Source organism: Palaemon carinicauda, chromosome 35, assembly GCF_036898095.1.
Source record: "Palaemon carinicauda isolate YSFRI2023 chromosome 35, ASM3689809v2, whole genome shotgun sequence".
Lineage (NCBI taxonomy): Eukaryota > Metazoa > Arthropoda > Malacostraca > Decapoda > Palaemonidae > Palaemon > Palaemon carinicauda.
Window position 1 is genome coordinate 74,347,135 of NC_090759.1, and position 24,141 is coordinate 74,371,275.

Sequence of the window (24,141 nt, forward strand, 5' to 3'; positions counted from 1 at the left end):
AGGCTTCAAATGGACATTGAAAGACTAAATATAATAACACTAAAAGAAGAAACTGAAGATGTTCTTGTTTTTTAAGTGCTTCAATAATGTGGATTTGACTATAAACACGCAATATGCTATGTTACGCTGAATAGCTAAGAAGGTATACAATAAACTGATCTTGTAGGTCCTGTTGGTGAATGGCACAAGGTTCTCCTGTGTGATAGAACCAGCAAAACAGCCCTTTAAAGTAAATAAAGTAAAGATAACCCCTCCTCCAGTAACCGTGTAAATTACATCTGCAACCAGATTAGATTTTAAATTTGGTTTTAACTAGAAAAATTGGATTTTATGACTCTTGTTAGGTAATCTCTAACTTTTTAATTGGACACTTAATCGTGCCTGTAGGAAAACTTTGTCGATCATGTTTTGTTAGGGTCAAATTAATGAACTTGGACAAAAGTGCACCGTGTCTGGGCCCTGTGAGACTTATTTAGCTCCCAAGTGAAATTGAGATGTTGCTCTTTCCCTTTTTATGATAATTTTGGTTTTCCTTCCATCTGGCACAAACATTATATCAAACAGAGTAGATGACTTATAAGCTCTGTAACCTTGCATACACCCACGAATTTTAGGCGGCATTTTCTAGATGAACCTTGCCTTAGGGTATATACAAGGTTTTTTGGTTGTTTATTGTTCTCCCACATGTCCTGAACAAGAATCAGATGGATGCCAATCTGGCACCCTTGGGTAAATTTTTATTGGGGCAAATAAATACTTGTCTTTTATCAGTGATTTGATCAGCCAGTATAATATTCAGACACTTCTCCCAGTTAAATCTTCTTTAAATTAAGTCATTGAAGATTTCAAGGTCTTATATTTGATTTTTTTTTTGTCTAAATGTTTATTGTAGTGCTCTAGATTTCTGAGTATTCAAATCCTATACCACCCATAATCACAGTTCGTGAAAGTCTCTTTTGGTGAAATTATGAGAATAGAGGAAAGCGTTGCTTCAGCAGACCTAGAATGGTTGATAAAGGAAACTAGAAATGACCGCAGTGGGGAGGACAACACTCCCGAATGGTAAAGGTATATAAAAAGTGCAGCTAGAAATACTGTGAGCAAAGTAAGTCCAACAAAGAATGGTTGGTCTCTTGATTGATGCTACTTTGTCCCATCCTGATACTGTTTTGACAACAATTCTACATGCAGAGAAGTTTCTCCTTTCACATGGTCAACCCTATACTCAAATGGTAGCTGGCATGCAGCTATATAAGGTAATCTTAAAAGTGAAATGGTCTCATCAGGTCGGTGGAAGCATCTATTTGTACACCCCAGAGGAATGCACTTGCTGATGTTATTCTGGCATTGTATCAGAAACCCCATGAAAGACACTGGGCTTGAAGAGATCCTGAAGTCAGTTTTTTGGGGAATGGCATATGCTGAGTGGAAAGGCCTGGCCAAAGGCAGTGATAGGGTTCTGTATGGCAGCCAGTGCTCTTTCCAAAGATGATCTTGAAAAAGAGGTCACACCTAAAAGCATGCAATTAAAGCTTGAGGAGGCTAGTTGGAAATCATTAGGGAAACTGTGGATTAACTGTCTAATTATACTAGTTTGGCTTGCCTTGCTCTTCTTCTGTACAGAGAGAGAAGCAAATTGGCTTCTACACTTGCACTGTGTTAAGCAAATGATACCATACTTCTTTGCTGCAGTACTATGGAATTACGGCAAGTATTCCACATGATACCTGTCGGAGATGAAAAGCTCATTTGAAGGAAGCTGACAATATGTTCCTAAGAGAGGAGCATGTCTCCTGCCATGAAGGACCATGGAATACTGTGTTTTCAGACCAGTTCGGGGAACATACATACATCCAGTATGGAAAAACAAGATGTGGACTTATTGGTATTATCCTGTGGGCAGATGAGGTGGCACCATGGATTCTTTCATGTGGTGTTTGCAATGTGGGTTCTCTGTCAATGGATGCAATCTTTAAGGACGAAGATAGCATCAATGTGGAAAGGAAGGAGTCGAAGAAAAGGCACGGGGAGAAAGGCCCACAAAGGCTTGAGCTCAATGTAATGGATAGACGGAAAATACTGACTGAACTACTGTAGATAGCAGTCATGTCCAGAAGGATGTTGCTATTGGGCAAAAATGGTTACCAGATTTCGAGGCAAATTACCAGGAGGTTTCTATAAACTAGGGGAAAAAAAGAAGTGGTCTCTATGGAGACATTGAGTTAGAGACAAGACTGTGTATGACACAGTTAAGGTTGTATGCAAGAATGCTCATGAAAAGTGCTCACAGGGGCCTTGACTTTAAGGATGTTCTCAGTTATGAACTGGCACCCATCCAATCCAGTTAATTTAATGAATGTGGTGATATCAGGAAAGGCAACAAATCCTCTCTTGTCAGTCATCTTACAGTATTGAAGCATTCAACCATTCTGACTGAAGTAGAGGTCATTGATGGTAATGCGATGCTGTACCACATCTCCTGGCTAGAGAATGCAACAGTGGAACAGCTGGGAGCTACCTTCAGCAAATCGGTATCTCAAAAGTCATGAGGTGTATGTTATCTTTGATTGGTACCAGGATGGATCCACCAAGTCTCGTGAATGTGAGAGACTTACCCCTGGAGCTGTGCCCCCTGACATCAAAATGACAATGACCACTCCTCTGCCAGCTAGGAATGTGCTCATGAAGAATGTCAACGACAAAAAATAACTTGACCTTCTTTGTTCAACACATGATGATGATGATGATGTTGAATGCAAAGATGATTGGTTAGGAGGATGATGAATTTAGACATGGCTAAGCTGATATCAACATCATCAGCTACATTCTTCGTTTGGCAACAGAAGAAAGCAGGGAACATATAAGGATTAAATATTTCCCTTGACCTACTTAGGATTATCATATCTGACTGAAATTTCACCTGTGCATTGGTACATTAGTGTATAGGTCACATGAAAATTTGCAGAACTCCCTTTTTTACGTGTTTGATTGAAGTAAGGTGTAACTATAGACCCAGTCAAGTACTAAGCAGTGATCAATTTTCTATATTTGAAAGGTTGCATGCTGAAATAGAACTTTGATAAAATTAAACAAACATATGGAGATGCTGCCCCATCATATGATATTATAAAACACTGCCATCACCAGTTCAAGTATGGCCGAACAGCTGTTGAAACAGCGCCCGTTCGTGGAAACCCCCATTCTGCCATTGATGAAGAGACCATCCATCAAGTAGAAGCTGCTATTTTGGAAGACAGCCATATACAGTAACTGTTCATCAGTTGGCTCAAATTGTGTAGAAAAGTGTAGGGTCTGTGGAAAAAAAATAATTCAGGATCATTTGCACATGCATAAGGTGTCTGCACTGTGGATTCCCAGGCTCCTAACTCCTTTTCAGAAGCAGGAACAAGTAGATTGCTCAAAGGCTCCTTTGGACAAATCAACTAAACGGAAAGCCTTTTTGACACTTGTCACACTGGATGAAACATGGGTCCATCACTATGATCCTGAGACTAAAGTCCAGGCTATGCAATGGAAGTACTTTGACTAGCCACCCCTAAAGAAGGAAAGAGTGCAACTCTCTCCAGGAAAGGTCGTGCTTACCATATTTGGGACCAGCACGGAGTAATTACTGAGACTTGCTATGCTTCAGTACTGCGTAAATTTTGAGAATCCATGAAATTCAAAAGGCGTGGCATGCTGACCAGAGAAGTCGGCATCCTGCAAGACAATGCTCCAATTCACAACTCATATCGCCCAGACAGAAGCGCACTCCTCTGCCTATGAAATTCTTCCACACCCCCTTATTCTCCTGACCTGGCACCACCTGATTTTCAGCTCTTTCCAACATTAGTCTTTATTGAAGGAAACACATTTCTCAGATGATAAGACACTGATTTTCAGGGTGGAGTCATGGTTTGAGGCTCAACCCACTGACTTTTACAAACAAGGTCTCCAGAGTTGCCTAAAAGGATAAAATAAAATGCATACCCTGGGGGTGCCTATGCAGAAAGAGACTAATAACAGTTCCCGGTTTTGTGTGTCTTGTTTGTTGGCAGTGGGTCAGGGAAATCTTTAATAAAGGCCCTTGTATTAGACACTGAGTGAGGACACAGATTTGTTTGTGCTGTTGGTGTACTTAAGTTGAAAACCCCACCTCTCCAGAGGTCTCAATGAGGAAATTAGATAGAACAGATGTTATAACTGCTACAGCTAGGAAGCTTGGAAATAAGTTTGCAGCTTTTGCCCTTGCATATGATTACCAGGTGTGACAGTCTCATACTCCTTTGGGAAAGGCCTTAATGTCATGATGAAGCCTGTCAACTTTGATCTTGCTCCAGTGGGTCAACCAAACTCTTCTGAAGAAGTCTTGATGGAGACTGGTTATCTATTTTGCCTCTTGTATGGTGTCATGGCTGAAGTTCAGCAGATGCTCTTCACCACGAAGAGAGAAAAGTACTGTAATCTTTGCTCTCTTCCGCCAACAGATGAGCCACTCGCTCATCACATGAAGCGAGCTCCACTTCAGGCAATGTTATGGAAAGCTTCTGATGATCAGCAACCCCCAGATGTGAGTGCAGCATATTAAGGGTAGCATAACAAGAGAAGGAGTCCTCTACGCAGCCCTGCAGCACTTTCAGACCTTAAAGTTATTGCATGTGGATGCACAAGCAACACACCATGTAATCATAAGCAGTACAGCTCTAAGAGTGCAAAGATGTCTTGCGCCACATTCTGCAACTGCAAAGCAGTGGACAAGCACAACATTGAAGATACTGTTCAGTTAAGCAGATGATCTTCTTGAATCAGTGAGGATGATCTGGATTAGAAGATCTGTTTTGAGCTATGGATGTAAATGTTTAAAGCTTACCCTACTGCAAGGTTCACCCCCCACTGTCTCCTGGACTATTTTCTTTTTTTTCCCAAACTAGTTCTACTTACAAGTAAGGTTAAGTATCAAGTATCATAATCAGGGCGTTTTTTTTTATGTAAGACGCTTCAAGAATTCGAATAAAGTTAGAGAATTGTATAAAGCAATAGAATTCCACTCCATTGAAGTAGCAGTGCCAATTTAATACCTCCAGTTAACAGCCGTGTAAATAATACACTGACTCAAATGCATGTGTTCTCAGTGTTTTTAATTTTCTTTTTGCAAATTTTTCAAATTTTCAGTTACCCCCAGAAAAGTTTACCTTTTATGTGTGATTTTTAAAAGAATCTGGTAAAAAGAAAATTTTTAGTTTTGGAGTTTACATTTTTTTTTTTCTACATTCATGCATAATCCTTTCCATATTACCGTAGTCTCTTTACTTTGATGGTCTTTTTTTCCAGGCCCTATCACACGGGAATCACATAGTTCACATACTATGGGACCTATAAGATCAGTTTACTGTATCGTATACATTCTAAGATATTTTACGTTTTCACACAACATATTGCGTGTTTCTCAAATCCACATTATCAGAGCACTTGGGAAACAAGAAAGTCTTCAGGTTTCTTCTTGAAAACCTTAATATTGCAAAGGGTCACATAATAATCAGGCTTTTTTTTTACATTACAGTACCATAAAACAGAAACTGCTACTTTTTAACTTTATTCATTAGCATTGAAAGTAGTACTGTACTTCCAAAGTACATTTTAATAGGTCATTTTATTTAACTGTTTACCACCATTTGAGCATTTACATGACAGAGAATTGGTCTTGGCTTATGTAGTCCTACTAATAGGGCTTAAAATACATAATTAGGTTAAATTCAAGTTTTTTTTTTTTAATGAAGGGTCCATAATTGGTATATTAAGTTAACTATAAATTGTATGGAAATGGTTACTGAGCAATTTATTTTTTCTAATACATCAGTTTTTATTTGAATAACTTAAAACAAATGAATGTTGAAATTGTCTAAAGTAAAGTTGGAATTTATGTAATAATTTATAAACCACTGCTTTATAACTTAAAATTCTAAATTTCACAGGAATATAATAGATGGCAGTATTTATCCAATTTAATGAAACCTATACAGTATGTACTCTTCAGCAGCTAATATTTTGATGGTTTCAACTTTCATTATAATTATGACAAAAACTGACCCATTTCTCCTCTACTGTTTATTAAAAAAAGTACATCACAACCTAGGATGGCTACCAAGCTTTGGGAAAATGTGAACTAAACTGTATATGTATGAAAAGCTTATTAATTATGGTTCTGTAGCTGCATACCTTGCCCAAGGATGGGCTGTCATAGATGAGGTTGATACAGTATTGATTGTGGCTGTGAGGAAGAGGGTAGCAACACCTCAGAGGATAAAATAAACTGAAGTTTTCTTTGCAGCAAAATCTTCCTCCTCTAGCATCATCAAGCTGGATCTAATATTGGTTATTGGGAATTGTTTTTAGGTCAAAGTAATTCCAAAATACCAAGTCTCTTCCATAAGGCTTCTGTTCGTAGGTACTGTACATATTGTGCAATGTTTCCTTGTTCTCTCTCTTCCCTGTTGTCCTCTGGGATCTACATTTCTTTTCATTTTTCCAGTTAATCAACCCAAACTATGCATTCCGTTCATGGGCCAAAGTCAAATGTAACTGCCCTAGGACTTTTTGCTGTTTCATACATTTCATTTTTTTTTTTTTTTTTAATTCCATGTTTTTTGTTTTTCTTAATTCTTCCATGTCATTAAGTTGTACCTCTCCATCCATCCCCTGGCCCGGGTATCCTCTTTACCTTCATCCCTTATACTAAAGGGATGATGTTACGTTCTTTGTTTGGTTTGTTTGTAGATTGTATTGCTGCTAGGAATTTTTTGGGTCGTAGGGCCATCCATAAAAAGGATAAGAATAAGAAGCTTGTTTTGTCGTGAGGGTAGTTTTGATGACTGGAAAGTGTGGCAGTTGTTCCGCAATCCATTCTAGAAGTGCTTGGAGTCTTCTTAGTTGGATAAGGAAGATGGTACCCACTATCTATACTCGGCTCCGTTCTTCCAAATTTGTAATTTTCTTGTGTCTCTGTACAAGATGAACATCCAAAACTAAGCGCGTTCATATAATGGAGTTATCCGAAAAAATTTTTATGATCACCTTGTTTCATGGATTGAGGTTAAAAATCTTTTTATATAATTGGTAGGCAGGTGCAAACTCCATCTAGAATTTGCAGAAGGGGACACTGTAGTCTAGTATGTATGCTACTGGAACAAGGAATTATTGAAACAATCCTGTTTGTAAGCCACCCCATTTTGCTCAAATTATTTGATACTGTACTGCAATATTTTCCCACGAGAACTTAAATGTTCTCGGTCAAGCATACATCCTTTGACTTAATTTTGCGAATCCTCTTTACATTTATTGCAAACCTCAAACTTGACTTGTTATTTTTCAAACCAGGAGCGGATGAGTCTTACTTTTTGTAACTGGATGTTGTTGGGAAGTGGCCTCTAAACCAACCAATGTAATCATCTTTATGAATATTTGACAGAACTTTATTATAGTTTCCTATGTTTTATTCATAGCTATTCCACAATTCAAACTTGCTTCAATGTTATTGACTTGCTCCCCTTTCCAAGCTTGTACAGTAATTGAGGCTTTCTTAAGAAGACTCAGTAAAGCTAGCTATCACATGAACTGAAGTCCCTGTAAGGAGTGCTTTCAACTAAGGACCCTGTTTAGGTAGACACTTCTAGTGTAACAACTAGATGATGAGGATTAAGTTTAGGCTTCCCTAGTGATTTTTTAAAGTCTTGCAATGTAGAAATGCTTGTGCTTCGACTTGTAACTAATTCTAGGAGTTTTATGGTCATTTGTTTCTTTTAGCTTCTGTATGCTGAAGTATTGTGACTCAAAAAAGAAAAAAAAGGGCACTACAGTAATAGGACTCCCTTCATTTTACATAGCTTATGGGCCACAGGAACTTTCTTATAATTGTATTTGAATTGACAACGTACAACGAATAAAAGTGAACTTTAGTATTAATTTTGAGGAGCAATGTAAATTTCCCCAGAGCATTAACATGAAATTACTAAAATATGTTATCGATAGCTGTGCATTCTATCAACTTCTATACTCTGCAGTAACTAAAAGATTCACACTATTTTGGTAACCAGTTTCCCCTTTTAGACAATTTCTAGTTTAATGCCCAGTTTCTTGTAATGCACTATTTGTGTATACAGTACAGTATAGTTGAAATGAAAATAAAATTTTAGTTTGGCCAAAGTTTGAGAGTATATTGTATATTATTTTTACTTTTATTGCAATAGATGCCTTTTTTGTAGGTAAATATTTAATCTACATTCCTGTCTTTCACATTATAATTGAGGCAACTAGCTTTTCTTAAAATTTTATTTATCCAGAAGGACAATATAACCTGATGCAGTATTAGATACTTAAATTTTTTAAGATTTGTATTTATTTACAGGTTCAGGATTTGAAGCCACAAGGAACTAGAGCAGTTTGATCAGTCTACCTGTTTGGTGATGTGTGGAGTCTTCAGGGTTTATTAACACACTTGTCTATTAACGTGAGGTACATCAAATCCTGGCTTGTTTATTTTTTATGTTAATTTGCATGCAAAGTTTTCCTCTACTCATTTTATCTATATTGAAAGATGCCAGTACAACCAATTGCCATATAAAGAATTTTGAGAAGTTTGAGAATTAATTATTGGAATAAAAAGGTAATGTTGCATTGACAGCATTCCAGTAAATTTAGTTTTAGTAATGCAGGTAAGCTGTTGCTTTGGATTATATAATTAAATGTATATATGGTCTTAACAGCAAAAGAACATATTCCTAACTTTGATAACAGCAAAAGAAAATGTTCCTAACTTTGATGATTACCCTGTAGTATACATGGAGAGATTAATAGAAAGTATTTGCCAATGCTTTTGTGCTAGACAGCATATAAAGGATTATAAGTAGATGGGAAAACTTTCAACACTTACAAACCTAGTATTAATAAAAGATTTGATTGTAAACCCTTAAGCATGTAAGAAAACACTAAAGTAGATAAGCTGTACACTATATAATTATGGTTAAAGTATTTTATTCTTGCTCTGCCTGTGAGTCCATAAAATTTTAGAGGAAAACTTTGATGACAGAAATATTTCATAATAAGCTTTCGGAATTAAACTTTTAATTGCAGATTTTTAACTTGCCCAGGATAGTATTCCTGTGTGTGGTTGAAAGTATATTGACACAGTAATATTTATAAAGTAAATTCCATATTTGTTGGGATGACAACATAGTACAATATAGTTGTACTATAGTTGTTGGTTGTATGTTACAAAATGATTAGTAAAAGCTATTGAGCAATATAATGTATAGGGGATGCAGTTTATAGGTTACCGAAAAGGTTGTTTATTTACAGGTTCAGAATATGAAACCACTGGGAACTTGAGCAGTTTGGTCAGTTGACCCGTGTTTGCTAATGGGTGGAACCTGTATGGTTTAAAAGCTCTTCTGTCTATTAAGGTGAGTTACTTCAGAGCCTGGCTAGTTTACTTTTGTTAATCGATGTGCAATTAAGTTTTCCTCTTCATTCTTTTCTAAATTGAATGATGCTATTGCAACTAATTACCAAACAAGAATTTTATAGGGAATGGTGTTGAAAATTAGTTTAGGGAATTAAAATTGAAGGTTGAATTGACAGAATCCCAATAAATTGAGTTTAACCCATATATGCTATTTAACTTCACATATGTAGAAGTCAATTAGGTGAGCTTTTGTGGGTTTAGACCTGAGAGAGTGAGTTTGATTTGCAGATTATACTTTCATTACAATAGCTGGTTACAGAGCATTGTCTTGGAGTAAATACTTTCATTACAATAGCTGGTTACAGAGCATTGTCTTGGAGTAAATACTTTCATTACAATAGCTGGTTACAAAGCATTGTCTTGGGAGTAAATACTTTCATTACAATAGCTGGTTACAGAGCATTGTCTTGGAGTAATTCTGTCCAGTCTTCATATTGGTCTTGCTAATATGACTAAATTTCTTTGCATATAAGATGTAGGTCATCATTGATCGTTAAGAAAATATTAATTGAAAGTCTTGAATTAAGCATAGGATTTTTTTTAGAAACTGTCTAATTAAAAAACTCTGGATTTTTTTTAAAGCATTGTAATTTTAACTTTTAACCTGGCAGCATTTTAAATAAACTTTTGGGAAAGTTTTGAGAAATCTTATAATTAGATGAAAATCTTAATATATCTAGCAGTGATAGTAATTATATGATAATTCCATGTTCAATACTGGCACCATTCAACTTCCAATGCAATATATTCATTAAAAATTTACAGGATGTTTTAAAAAATATTTTCTAGGATTTATTACTAAGGGGAGGGGAATAGGAAGTTAATTTATCGTATTTGAAATTTGAAAGGGATGATTTCTCACAACAAAACAATTCAAGGAGCAAGAGTATTGAAACAAAGCAATCAAATAAGTAGTCTTGGTTTATTATTCTAATTCAAGAAATTCAAAATTCAAGTACAAAACAATATACTGTTGATTAAAAGATAAAGAAAAACCACTAAATTCCATGGGTAGGAAGAAAAACCATGAGGGCATCCATAAATACAAAATTCTTTTTTCTCAGTTTCACAGAAGTATTAGCAAACTAAATCTGGTTCTTTGTGTTTTCAATGCTGTAAATCTAAAAAACTTTTCCTTTTCTCTCATTGATATTTAAAAATACATTAACACACACAATTAGCATAGTAATTTGTGCTTAGCTTATCCACAACTCTTATTGTAGAGAGAGTTGACAAAGCCACATTATGAAATTACCGGTATACATTATACCAGTTTAAGCATTGCAGACTGGTATTCATAAAAATGGAAATAGATGAAACTATTACTCCATCTTTAGCTCTTAATCTATAGGTTTGAGGTGCCTGGTAGGAAGGGTTTAATGGTTTATTCATACTCTAATACAAACCCTCTTCATTTCCGTGGGATTACTGTATTCATTTGCTGTTTTGCTACGACCAAAGTTAAAGAAGTCCTGTGGTTCTGGCAACGTTGTATGGTTGACCTCTGTTCCAACTTGCACCGGGTAGGTGCGTATGAGGCTGGTCATATACGGTACAGTAGATGCACCTGAAAGAATGAGATGAAAGATTTAGAACCTTATTAGTATTAAGCTTTTCAGATTTTCCCCTCAATTTAAACTTTTCTTTGTTCTGATATATCCCTAGTTCAAAGTAAAGATGAATGCCTTAAATAGTTTTGTGGATTCATGTAAATTGTTATATGTAATTATAATTTATTCATTACAGATTTTAAATCTTGGAAACGTCGCAACCTGCACAATTCAAGAATTATGCGATACTGAAACGGGTTAATTTTTTTCATCAATGATTAAAAATGATAAAGGTGAAGGAGCCTGTGAACTACCATTTAACTGTGAGTTTAATTAAATGTTCTTTTTCATAAATTTCAGGAGCAATGTTGATAGTTTTATCAGTAAAGTCTGATACAATTTTTGTTAGTTATGGAATTAACAAAACTTTTAATGGGATATTTAAAGTTTTTATTAAAGTAGAATATTTTCCAAAATCGAAGCTTAGCTGCTGTGGTAATAATTATGGTATTTCTTTTATTTCAAAAGTTTACAAAAGCAAGTTACAAAAGTTTACAAAAGCAAGTCTTTAAGTATATATTTATTTATTTTCTTGAGTAACATTGTGCTAATCAATTTTTTATTTTTTTTTTTTTATTTTAAATCTAGTTTAAGTTTCGCAAAGTAATATCTGATATTACAAGTAAGCCAAAGCAATTTTATACATAAATAAAAATTGTTACTTTGAATTAATGAGTTTTCATTCAGCAATTGTTATAATTAGGCTTTTAAAAACAAAAAATATTTGATTAAGTATTTAATGCTAGACAAGAAAAGACTGAATTTCCAATTAAAAGTTCTTTACCAGAAAGTTCCTACACTGATACTATTGTCCTTTATTGCTATTACAATTTTAAAAGTTGCTAGTGTATATTGGGTAGGTCCCGTCCACCTAATAGGCATTCACTTTGATTTTGGCCACAGCACATTCAATACTTCTCTGCTGCCTCATAATTTTGATTGAGGGATATTATAGGAAGAAGACAATGGTATGCAGTTGTTTCTGGATAATCTATAGAAGCAACAGTTTTTTGTGCAAATCTGCCATTATCCACAACATGCTTCTTCCTGTTGGGCAGCATTTTTTATTATTTCCTCGCTAGTGTGGCTTAACGACAACAAAAGGTGAACTTGCAGAAATTAGTATTCATCAGACATCACTAGTGCACCATTTGTTAAAAGGTTTTGCTGCCACCATGTGTTAAGGGGTGAGGCACTGCCCTTCTTCGCAACTCTTCTTCCTGGTAGTGTCTTTCATATCTCATAAAAGACACTAACAGCGTACCACATGGAAGTGTCGTTTCTTCATCACGGTCTGCATGACCTCTCTGAAGGCAAACTCTTGTTTCTCTACCACACCTTAGTTGGATCTCCCTCCTCTGCCTCATTGTCATTAAATTCTTTGCTCTTTGGCTTCTAGAAGAAGAAAAAGTAGAGACAAAAACAGGAAGAAAAGTAGAAGACAAAAACATCTAGGAAAATGGATTGATAGGATAGTGTACATGAATCGGACCTCTCTCTCCCCGCTTGTGGGAGATTATTCAGTATATGGTACTGGTGCTCACTGCAAAATTCTGTGCATACTAAAGTGCCGGGATGAAGCAAGCGACACTAGCTTTGCGGCCCAAAAATTTCCATAAGAAAAGGCACATGGGGCCAGATCACATGGAAGAAAAATTACGAGGTAATGGAGCATGTGTTGTCTAGGTGTATGGACAGGTGTCAAAGCCATCTTGGATGAGAAAATCTAAATGCTCACCCTCTTCGAGTGAGGAAAGAACTTGAAGATTAAACGGGCAAGGAGATCAATACAAGTTCCACTTCAACCGAATTTGACTTGATTCGGGGTTATCAACATTTTAGGAGAGATCCTGAAGTGTTCCTCTTAAACAGGAGATGGGAGTGTTAAGAGGGCAGAACATTTCATCCTGACCAACTGTGCATTTGCTTACTCTTCAAAAAGCACTTTTTGCAGGAGCATGAATGCTTTTCGAACTTACTGACAAACCTTCATGCAGCTAGTTAAGTTTCCTAGTTTGTACCATGCCATGTTCCAGGTACATACCTTCATCATGTACGTAGAGAAATTTATTTATGATCTTAAACTTTGATTGCGTTTTCCCAGAGTATCATCATTCACAGGGTCAGCCTAGGGGGACTGCATTTAGTAAGACGCACAATGCGCATGCCATTATTTCTTTCCAGTGTGGAATAGTTTTCGGCCCACTACCATCATTATGAGATAGTGCACAGGTAGCTCAAGCAGTGTTTGCTGAAACTACAGTAATTACTGATGGAGTTGTTTTAGGGATGGACTTGCAATCACTCTCCCTCCCTCTCTTGTGAGAGACCAGTCAGTTGTCAGGAATAGGGGGAAGAATGGCAACGCCCTTCATCTAGACCAACTGTGCAAGTGCTCAATCTCCTTAGAGAATGAGCAACTTCTTCAAGATGCAGACGAAGAAGAAGACGGTACTGGTACTCATTCTTAAGGAGATTGAGCACTTGCACAGTTGGTATGGATGAAAGGCGTTGCCATTCTTCCCCTTTTGTTAGACTGATCTCTCACAAGAGAGGGAGAGAGAGGGGGAGAGATTGCAAGTCCATGCCTAAAACAACTGCATCGGTAATTACTGTAGTTTCAGCAAACTCTGCTTGAGCTACCTGTGCCCTTGAGCTCCCTTGAGCTACCTGTGCACCATCTCGTAATGATGGTAGTGGGCCGAAAACTATTCCACACTGGAAAGAAATAATGGCATGCGCATTGTGCGTCTTATTAAATGCAGTCTCCTAGGCTGACCCTGTGAATGATGATACTCTGGGAAAACAAAATCCAAAATTTAAGATCATAGATAAATTTCTCTACGTACATGGAGGTATGTACCCGGAACAGAGCATGGTACAAACCAGGAAACTTCCTAGCTGCATGAAGGTCTGTCAGTAAGTTCGTAAAGCATTCATGCTCCTGGAAAAGGTGCTCTCTGAATAATAAGCAAATGCACAGTTGGTCAGGATGAAATGTTCTGCCCTCTTGACCCTCCCATCTCCTGTTTTAGAGGAACACTTCAGGATCTCTCCTAAAATGATAACCCTGAATTAAGTGAAATTCGGTTGAAGTGGAACTTGTATTGATTGCCTTACCCGTTTAATTTTCGAGTTCTTTCCTCACTCAAAGAGGGTGAGCATTTACATTTCCTCATCCAAGATGGCTTTGACATCTGTCCATGCACCTAGACAACACATGCTCCATTACTGCGTAATTTTTCTTCCGTGGGCCTTTCCTTATGAAAGTTTCGAGCTGCAAAGCTCATGTTGCCTGCTTCGCCACGGCACTTTAGTATGCATACAGTAATTTTGCAATATGCAGAGAACCTTCCATACACATTTCACAATACAGTAAAAGATGTTTCCACACACTGTGCACTTATCAAAGCACAGGGATCTTCCAACACTTCCACGTGTTAAGGAATAGAAAGTTCCCAGGACTGCTCTGCGAGATCATCTGCTAGACTATTCTACACCCACTGATGAGACACATTTCCCTCCAACAATTACTGAAAGTTCTCACATAATGCATGTGCGCTCTGCTTGCAGCCACTTTCCACTAGCTCCTTACAGGCTAAGCACCTACTGCTTAGTTTACTTCTCCCAGCATGAAAGACAGGGGCACATCAGCCTCCCTTCTTCCTCGTTAAGATATTGCTTCAGTTCCTGTCTTGATTTGCGAGTGCTCCAAGTTGACGGAGGATTATACTTGAGCCCACTGCCATGCCCAGTATTAAGTAGCCTCCTGTATCAACCACTGGTCTGGTGTGGTACCTTAAAAACCCCACAAACCAGATTTTGGTAAATACAGAGAAGAGGAAGATTTATACAGACTTGATCCAGTCGCCAAACCCATGGATCAACTGGACCCTAAAGTGGAGGGTCCTCTTGCCTCCAGCTTTGCTAGGTAAGAGATCTAATGAAAACTTCTGGTGTTGGAGACAGCATCCCTTTTCCCATAGGAGTTCCCTTTACCATAGAGCAATTATCTTAAAGTGCCCAGGTCATCCAAAGGCAGAGATTCGGAACCTTGAACCCCATCAGACGTTTAAAGTCTGCTAAAGGAAACTCTTTCATGATGTTGGCCGCTACTACAGCTGCAGCAAGTGAGGAATGCATATGAAGCACTGTTCAGCAAAGCGGCACCAACATGGAGCAAAGAAATTTGTTGGGCATACCATCCTCCATGACAGACATCACCTACTTTTATGAACTCTCGCTCTCCACTGATGACATTCCATACCTACCATCCAAAACTTAACCCTAGCAGCAGAGACATAAGCACTGAAAGAATAATTACCAAAAGCATCCCAGACTGTTGTCTCCCCTCCTTAAGTTGACTCTTCAAATGAAGGCTGGATATAGGTTGAAGTTAAAAATGTTTGTCCTTCCTCCTGACACTCTTTAAGATGGAGACTGGAAGCAGCTGTACACTCTTGTCATAAGGAAGGAAGCCTTTGTGCTCCCCGAAGGATACTAATCCTTCTGTAAGCATCTCTGTATCATCATTGGGAGAATTATGTACCAGTTAGCAGCTCTGTGCTTCTTGACTGTCTACCACTCCTCCCCCAGTGCTCATGCTGATCTATACTCGGTCAGACTCCAACTGGATTTGTCAGCCGAACTATCTTGAGCCAACTGGATTTGTCTGCCGAACTATCTTGAGCCAACTGGATTTGTCTGCCGAACTATCTTGAGCCAACTGGATTTGTCTGCCGAACTATCTTGAGCCAACTGGATTTGTCTGCCGAACTATCTTGAGCCAACTGGATTTGTCTGCCGAACTATCTTGAGCCAACTGGATTTGTCTGCCGAACTATCTTGAGCCAACTGGATTTGTCTGCCGAACTATCTTGAGCCAACTGGATTTGTCTGCCGAACTATCTTGAGCCAACTGGATTTGTCTGCCGAACTATCTTGAGCCAACTGGATTTGTCTGCCGAACTATCTTGAACGTGGAGTTTCCCATAAGAAAGCTTCATGATACACACTCCAATGATTCACATTCCAATCCAACGCCCAAGTAGAGGATGCCATACTTTGGAATACCTATAGCCATGGCAGTATTTAGTCTTCCCACCAGACTATCATAGTAGCAGAATCATAAAGGTAGTGCAACTCTATCTGCACAAACAATTATTTCTAGACTGACAACGGCAAAGTCTATGGGACTTGAATTTTTGGGGGAGAACAACATTTCTCCTTGGGGCCTCCTCACCAGTCTTGTCTGCAGCATCAACTAGTGAGGAATTGGTGATAGTCTTACCTTCTGGTTCCAGTAGAATAAAAATTTGACTTCCAGCCTGGTGACTGAACAATGAATCCCTCATTAAGGGACCTCCTCAACTTCAGAAATGCAAACCTTCATAAACATCTTGAAGGAGAGATGGTGGGGTGCACGTGAGGATCGCGTCAGTTACATGGAATATGTACCAAGTTAGAAAAACTCCAGCATATCACATTGCCTGGTACCTTTGTAGCATTGCTATCATTTTAAGATATCTAACAATTGGACAGACCTATCAGTACTTAATTGGGCAACAACATAACCATTTGCGGCACTGTTTAACAAAACCTATGAGACAGTAAAGCAGGTGCACATTTGTAGTATGAACTTGGCAGAGCTGTCAGCGAGGTTCATTAGGCAAGAGGCATGCACTAGCTGATATGCTCAGTCGTTTGGGATACCATATGTTCAGAAGTGGGCCCCCAACATCCTTGTGTAATGGAAAGGCAAAATGCTCTTGGGGAATCATATTCTAGCAACTCGCTTGCCATTCAGTTGAACAAAAAACTCTGTACAGTTGCCTTCATTAATTCTGGCACACTGGCATCTCCTTAGCTTTCCATGAAGTACTGTATACCGAAATTAATGAAGACGACTGTACTGTTTACTACTGTATTTTAATTCCTTCTCTCGTAATCTACAAGTGGAGCTGGTAGAGATCCTGATGACTTGCTTCTCTGTCCTGCAAGGCCAGTAAAAACTTGCTTTTTCAGCACCAGAAGAGAGCCATGTACACCTAGTCTTTCTAGATTTCCTTGCCAGATAAGTACTATCCTGGAAGTGAGGAGATGGGAATACCATCTTGGACTCAACTGCATGAATTCAGATTTCATGTCTACCTCGCTTTGAGGAGAAACTTTTTAAGTGACACAGGTCTTGATGAGTCTATAAATAACAAAATTTCTATGTTGTTGTTCACCTGACAAAGAACAACAATAACAACAACATAGAAACTTTATTTATATGTAGGTGGTAGTTATTCACCAAATTGTTAAGGAAATCATAAGTCTAGAATAGAATGAGAGGCAAGATCAACAGCCTTTTTAACTTATTTCCTGCATACCCATTTCTTATAAATGACCATACATTCAGACAACTTTTACTGCATTCAGTTAACTTATTTTCTCATTGTTTTCACCCCTGAGCAGGATGAAAGTGCCTTAAATATTTCCTGGACAAGTTGGTTATAGAGAATTCCTCCCACTAAAGAATAAGTCTCCCAACTGAAGGACAATGGTTTGTATTCTGTAGGAACAGAGGTTTTATTAATTTTTGTTCAGTTGCCTTTTTGGAGGGCAGGGCCTACCTCCACCTGCTAGTAACCAGTAACCTCTATAAAAGCTTCAGTGGAAGCTTCTAGCTTAGTTGATATTGTACTCAATTTTGGAGGACTCTAGTTGATAAATCAGTTAAGAAATAAACAAACTTGACACCACAGATTCTCAAAATTATAATATTACTGATATGGATTTAATTCTGTTTAAAACTTAGGACATTTTAGAGAACTTTACTGTATTTCTGATTCAAATAGTTAAACATTTAATGCCAGACAATTGGTTAAAGGGTGAAAAATCTGAGCTGACTTATTTTTACTGCTGAATAATAAAATTCATATAATTAATGACTGAGGTAAAAAATGCTGAAATTTTCATTTTTGCTGAAAAGTAAAATCTATATATTAAAGTCAGAGGTAAAAAAATGAACTTTTTTTTTTTCCTTATTTGAACTGATTCAATCCTAAATATTTAGAAATATTGGCTAAAATATTCATCTGAGGCATAGATAAACAATATTTTCGATTTATTAATATAAATTAAGTAATTTGAATTGTGCCCTTAAAAATTTGAAACTTTCATGAAAATATTTATTTAGATTTCTGCTTACCTTTGGCATCTTCTTTAGTGATTTTGGTATAATATTTTTCCTTTCAGTATTGCATACTTTAAGCTCAATTTTCCTTCTGATGTAAGAAATCTTTTCTTTTTATTGTATGCAGTGGTAATATTAATTCTTGGTTGTCAGTTTTCTTGAAACTAATATATATTCAACAATATGTGTGATTTGATGTATTCTAAACTTGTTCTGGTTCCCTGAAAAAAAAAATAAAAATTCAGCAAACAAAATATTTAAATTCTTAATTCCTCCTAAACTTATCGCTATGTGTATCATCTAATTTCAAAATTAATTACAACAACCCAGCTGGGCTACTACCCAACTGGGTGAAGTTGAAATGATTCAAGTTATATGAAATTGATGCCAACTCAAAGTGAAAATTGATAATTCCACTTTCATTAATATTTCTCATTATTCAATTAAATACTGTACCTAGCAAAGCTCGCATATCATGGCCACAACAGTAATTTTGTTATACCATCAGGATCACACAGTTACGAAAAATTTACATTACGTGGCAGGTGGTAAGTAAATTCAAATATTTTACACTTAATAAGGAAATAAAATTTAGATTATTGAATTTATATTCTCTATATAATCTTATTATATTTTATATTCTCATCCAAAATAGGAATAAAACATCCCATAAGCAAGGCAAGTTTTCAAAATTTGAGTTCTACCTTGAAGCTGTAAAACACTTAAATGTAGTGAAATATTAAGAAGAAATTCTATGGATGTATATGATATATATTCTACAATTAGTTAATTATGCCATCTACAGCTATATTTTTCAATGTAAATACGAGGTGTTGTAATCCATCAATGCTAAACTTGACTAAACACCCTACACAGTAAGATCAGTTTTGAGTTAAAATGAGCAGCCTTTTCTGTCTTTTAAATCTGACCTCAATCATGGTAAATTCCTAATGTCATAATTTTCAAATTCTGCAAAACAGCAGAAAATGTGTAGGTACACTTTTCAGATAGGAGCCTCTCGGTAATTTATTCTAAATTTGTCCAATGGGCTGGACTTCACTTTGAACTAAAATTCAAAATTAATTTGTGCCACAAAGGAGAAAGGAGAAGACACAGGGTATTCGGAGTATGGAAAAAGATGGGTAAACTTTCTGAAAACCAATTTACTGCATGACCAACTCAAACTTTAGAGTAAAATATTATCTGTAATTTTGAAGTGTTCAAAGCCAGAAAATTAGTTATTTGTGTATCGCATTATTATTCTTATCAATAATAATTGCTAAGCTACAACCTTAGTTGGAAAAGCAGGATGCTATAAGCCTAAGGGCTACAACAGGGAAAATATAGCCCAGAAAGGAAAAAGAAAAAAGAAAAGATACGTAACAACAGTAAAATAAATATCTCCTATAAAACTTGAATTTTTTAGAGCCAGAGAAATAAGATAATATAGTGTGCTTGAGTATACCCTCAAGCAAGAGAACTCTACCCCAAGACAGTGGAAGACCATAGTACAGAGGCTATAGCACTACCCAAGACTAGAGAACAATGGTTTGATTTTGGTGTGTCCTTCTCTTAGAAGAGCTACTTACCATACCTAAAGTCTGTTCTACCGTTACCAAGAGGAAAGTGGCCACTGAACAACTACACTGCAGTAGTTATTGAACAATTACAGTGCAGTAGTTAACCCCATAAGTAAAGAAGAATCGTTTGATCATCTGCAGTGTCATGTGTATGAGGACAGAGGAGTATATGTAAAGAATAGCCCAGACTATTCAGTGTGTGTGTGTGTGTGTGTAGGCAAAGGGAAAATAAACTGTAACCAAAGAGAAGGATCCATTGTAGTACTGTCTGGCCAGTGATAAGACCCCAAACTCTCTAGCGGTAGTATCTCAACGGGTGGCTGGTGCCCTGGCCAACGTACTACCTACATTAATTTAAATCAAACTACAAACTTTAAAGTAAAACGTTATCTGTAATTTTGAAATATTCAAAGCCAGAAAATTAAGTTATTTATGTATCACACCACATTACTTTAAATCAAACTACTATCTCATAACATTGGTACAGTATATTAAAATGCTTTGAAAATCCAGTCTTGGTGGGAATTATTTCCATACTAATTTCCTAAATAATGGTAAATTGTTTTCTCATCCTAAAAATGTTGCAGTACTGAAGAAAACTGGTTCTAAATGATTTTATCCACAATTATGTAAGGCCAAAGTTCCCACAAGTGAATTTTCATTTAATATACGTTTCAACCACAAAATATTGCACTAAACAAATGTTGTTTTAAGGGCACGTAAGATTGTTTTTTTAAAGCATCCAAAAGGCAAAGATTTGGACAGGCAGATTTTACACAAGTTTGATCTTTCAAAACTACTAAAACTAAGATTAGTCCCAATATATATAACCATCTATACTGCAGAAAGGGAGACATTTGTAGAATGATAAAAAAAAATAATTTTAATTGAATTTTCTGTACTCTCCTAATGCACATATAACCAACCAAGCTAAAACCTTATTTGGAAAAAAAGGATGCTATGAGCTCAAGGACTCCAACAGGGAAAATAGCCCAGTGAGGAACATTAATATGGAAATAAGTTACTGTGAAGAAAGACTTCTGCCAGCCTTTTCAACATAAAAACATTCGCTGCAAATTTGAAGATACGACAATTCAACTGCCCAATCAGGAAGCTCATTCCACAACCTGGTCATAGCTGGAATAAAACTAATAGGCCTATTGAGCCTTATGATGGAGAAGGCATGTCTGTTAGAATTAACTGCATACCGAGCAATAAGTGCAGGATGGTACTGCCTTGGAAGATCTGAATGCAAAGGATAAGAATTCTGAAAAATCTTTTGCAACATCCATAAACAACTGAACGACTGTGACAGATTAATATCTAGGCCTACATCAAGAATACAAAATTTAATAAACCACAAGTTCTTGTTCTACAAAGCAAGATGAGATTAGGCAGCTGAAGACCAGAAAGGAGTACAATACTGTAAACAAGGCAGAATGAGACCATTGAAACTTTTTCAGAATATATTTATCACCAAAATCTAAAAGACTTTCTCAATAAGCCAAATTTTTGTGCAATTGAAGAAAAAAAAGACAGAGTTTCTTAAAAGTGAATTTGCTATCAAGAATCACACATAAAATTTTAAAAGAATTGTATAGAGTCAAAGAAACATTATTAATGTCGAGATCTGGATGTTGATGAGACACTGTTCTCCGCCTACAGACAATCATACTTCGATATTTGTTAGGGTTCAACTTCATTCCCCATAATTTTCACCATGCACTAATTTTAGATGGATCTCTATTAAGGGATTCAGCAACTCCAGATCTACATTCAGGAGATGGAATTGATGCAAAGAATATCATCTGTATCTGCAACAAGCTTTTTTCTGTAGGCCAAACCACATGTGTATCTAGTATGAAAAGTAATGGGCCAAGAACACTACACTAAGAACACCAGATATCACATTCCTATATTCACTATGGTGCCCATCAACAATAACTCTTTATCTATTACTCAAAATTTCAATAATGTTGCCAAGAAAAGACATACCTACTCACAATTGTAGAGTTTAAAAACAAAGTATATTTTTGCAAAACCCTCAAAACCTCTGGCGACCCTCAGAAATACCCTCACAACCCTAAATTGGGTCAAGACCCTGGGACTGATAACCACTGTACGAGAAGATAATGGCAAGAATCAAAACTGTGACGAACTACGAATTCTTTGGTAATCCACTCTGAAAGTCTAAACTATTTCCTAACCTCTTGACATCCCAAGTCAGTGTGGAGAAAGGTTAGCATATACAGTACAGTATACTGTATAAACATCAGGAGATTATTGAAATGACAAATTTTATTACAAATCAGATCATTTCTACAAACCTCCCCTGATGTTCATATTTTCAATTCCAATATTTTGATGGAAAATATAAACCAGTGAAGGAGACATAGGTCATTTATAGAATTAAAATATATTTCCAATTCTAGACTCAACTGGAACTCTAAATTGTCTCCGAATAATGTGAAATCTTTGTTCTCCAATTACCCATCTATGTACCCCAACACCATTTAATTAAAATTAAAACTTTTATAATGGAAATAAATAAATTTGACGTAAAAAAATTAACATTACGAATTACGAGCAGCCAGTATCGGACCAAGAGGCCACCAATTTCAATAAGTAAGCCAGGATTCATTACGATAACGTTTTGCTAACCTCGACTTGGTATGCTCATGAGCTACCGCTAATACTCTTCTGTGAGCTTCCGTGACCAAACTTTCAACTATAAATGACATTGCATTTTTGGGCAGAATGATTTGGAACTAATCCCTTAAAACAAATAAGGGACATATCTCCTATGGCCAGTTTATCAAAATAACACTAAAGGAATCTTACAGGACAAGGAAATTCTTTTCTGAGGAAATGATTTCATTCATTTCAAAAGAGGGAAAGTGAAGAAATTGTTTTGAAGGCAAAAGGAGAGAAAATCATATTATGCTCCCCAAACCATACCCTAAAAGATAGTGCTTGTAGTTAATAATGCATCTATTTAAAGCTAATACCAATAGGAAAAAAATGTCTGAGTGAAGATTTTCAAACTTTTCAAAAGTCAAAGCTTTGGAATAATTTAAAATGCATAAAAATTAAATTCAAATTAAAAAAAGACTTGACAACTGCAGGCCTATCAAATCTAAAATCCCTAAATACATCCACTATACTGCAATATCTGAAACTGATAACTCTAATCCCAGTTGCTTAGAACAGAAGGACTGATCTATATCCCTTAATGACTGAAATTGAAAGTTGTTCATTATAAAAAAAAACAAAAAATAATAATATAATATTAACTAGTTTGTCACTGATACATAACTAGATTTGCACCTTTCAAAATAAGCATTCCAACATCATTAATACAGATTATTGTATAGGTGCAGTCTTTTAGAATCTATACTAGACAATCTAGAGTGCTTCAAAAACCCTTGGTTTCATAGAATACAGTAGTGGATACTCTCAATGTGGTTAGCTGTAACATGGATGGTTTTGGATATACAGCATAAACTTTGAAATTGGTTGTCCGAGCTGATAGGTTTTGTATAGCATCCATCTTGGACACTGACCACAGAAGTTACAGATCATAACTATTACCTTTCTAGCCAGAATGGGCTTTTAGAGTCATTCTGCAATTTGCAGAGATCCTGAACATATTCTTCACCTGTAGAATCAGAATTATGGCAAATGGTAGGAACGCTCAAAGATCCAGATTTGACCAAGTCTTGCAACAGGGGATCTAACTTTTATCTTGAAGGAGACAGAACAGGTGACCAAATCCCCTTACCCCTTTGCTCGGTAACATTGCAAACGTCTAAAAATCGGGCAACCTTAAAATTTTCAGACTTATAGATATACTGATTAAAGATTTTTCATTTGAAAGAACTTTACTCCTGTTAAGCTGATCAGCTAAAATGGTTGATTTTTTTAAAAATACACAGAAATAAAAGTTTATTCCAAGTTCACAGTACTGTACCTTCGCTATCCAGTATACCTTGTACCTCCTTGGTTCCTGATATAGGCTAGTGGAGTGGCATTGAAAACAATGCTTTGGCTTTCCCTACCACCAATATTTCCTAGTCCGGAAGAGTTTTGAATATTGCAAGAAGCTCATGGCAACTGATATGCAGAAATGACTCCAGAAAGTCCATTTCCCTGATAGATATAGTATAAATGATCTATAGTATAGTTGCTACTCATCCTTGCTCAGACGCATCTGCAAACACAAAAAGTTTTGAGATTTTCATATTCAAAGAAACT

The 24,141-nt window shown here is 36.5% G+C and overlaps 2 long non-coding RNA genes across 3 annotated transcripts in view; one reads left to right on the forward strand and one right to left on the reverse strand.

Annotated features, from left to right (window-relative positions):
• The window catches only part of LOC137627550 (uncharacterized), a 325,984-nt gene that overhangs the window by 283,100 nt on the left and 18,743 nt on the right, over positions 1–24,141 (reverse strand). The gene's annotated exons all lie outside the window — the stretch shown is intronic.
• LOC137627548 (uncharacterized) lies at positions 8,405–17,745 on the forward strand. 2 transcript variants are annotated; one of them, XR_011041186.1, is made up of 4 exons: positions 8,405–8,508; positions 9,352–9,455; positions 11,264–11,390; positions 17,587–17,745. It is a non-coding gene; the product is annotated as an uncharacterized lncRNA (long non-coding RNA). The 2 variants fall into 2 exon arrangements; XR_011041185.1 differs by lacking the exon at positions 17,587–17,745 and having other exon boundaries at positions 11,264–11,567.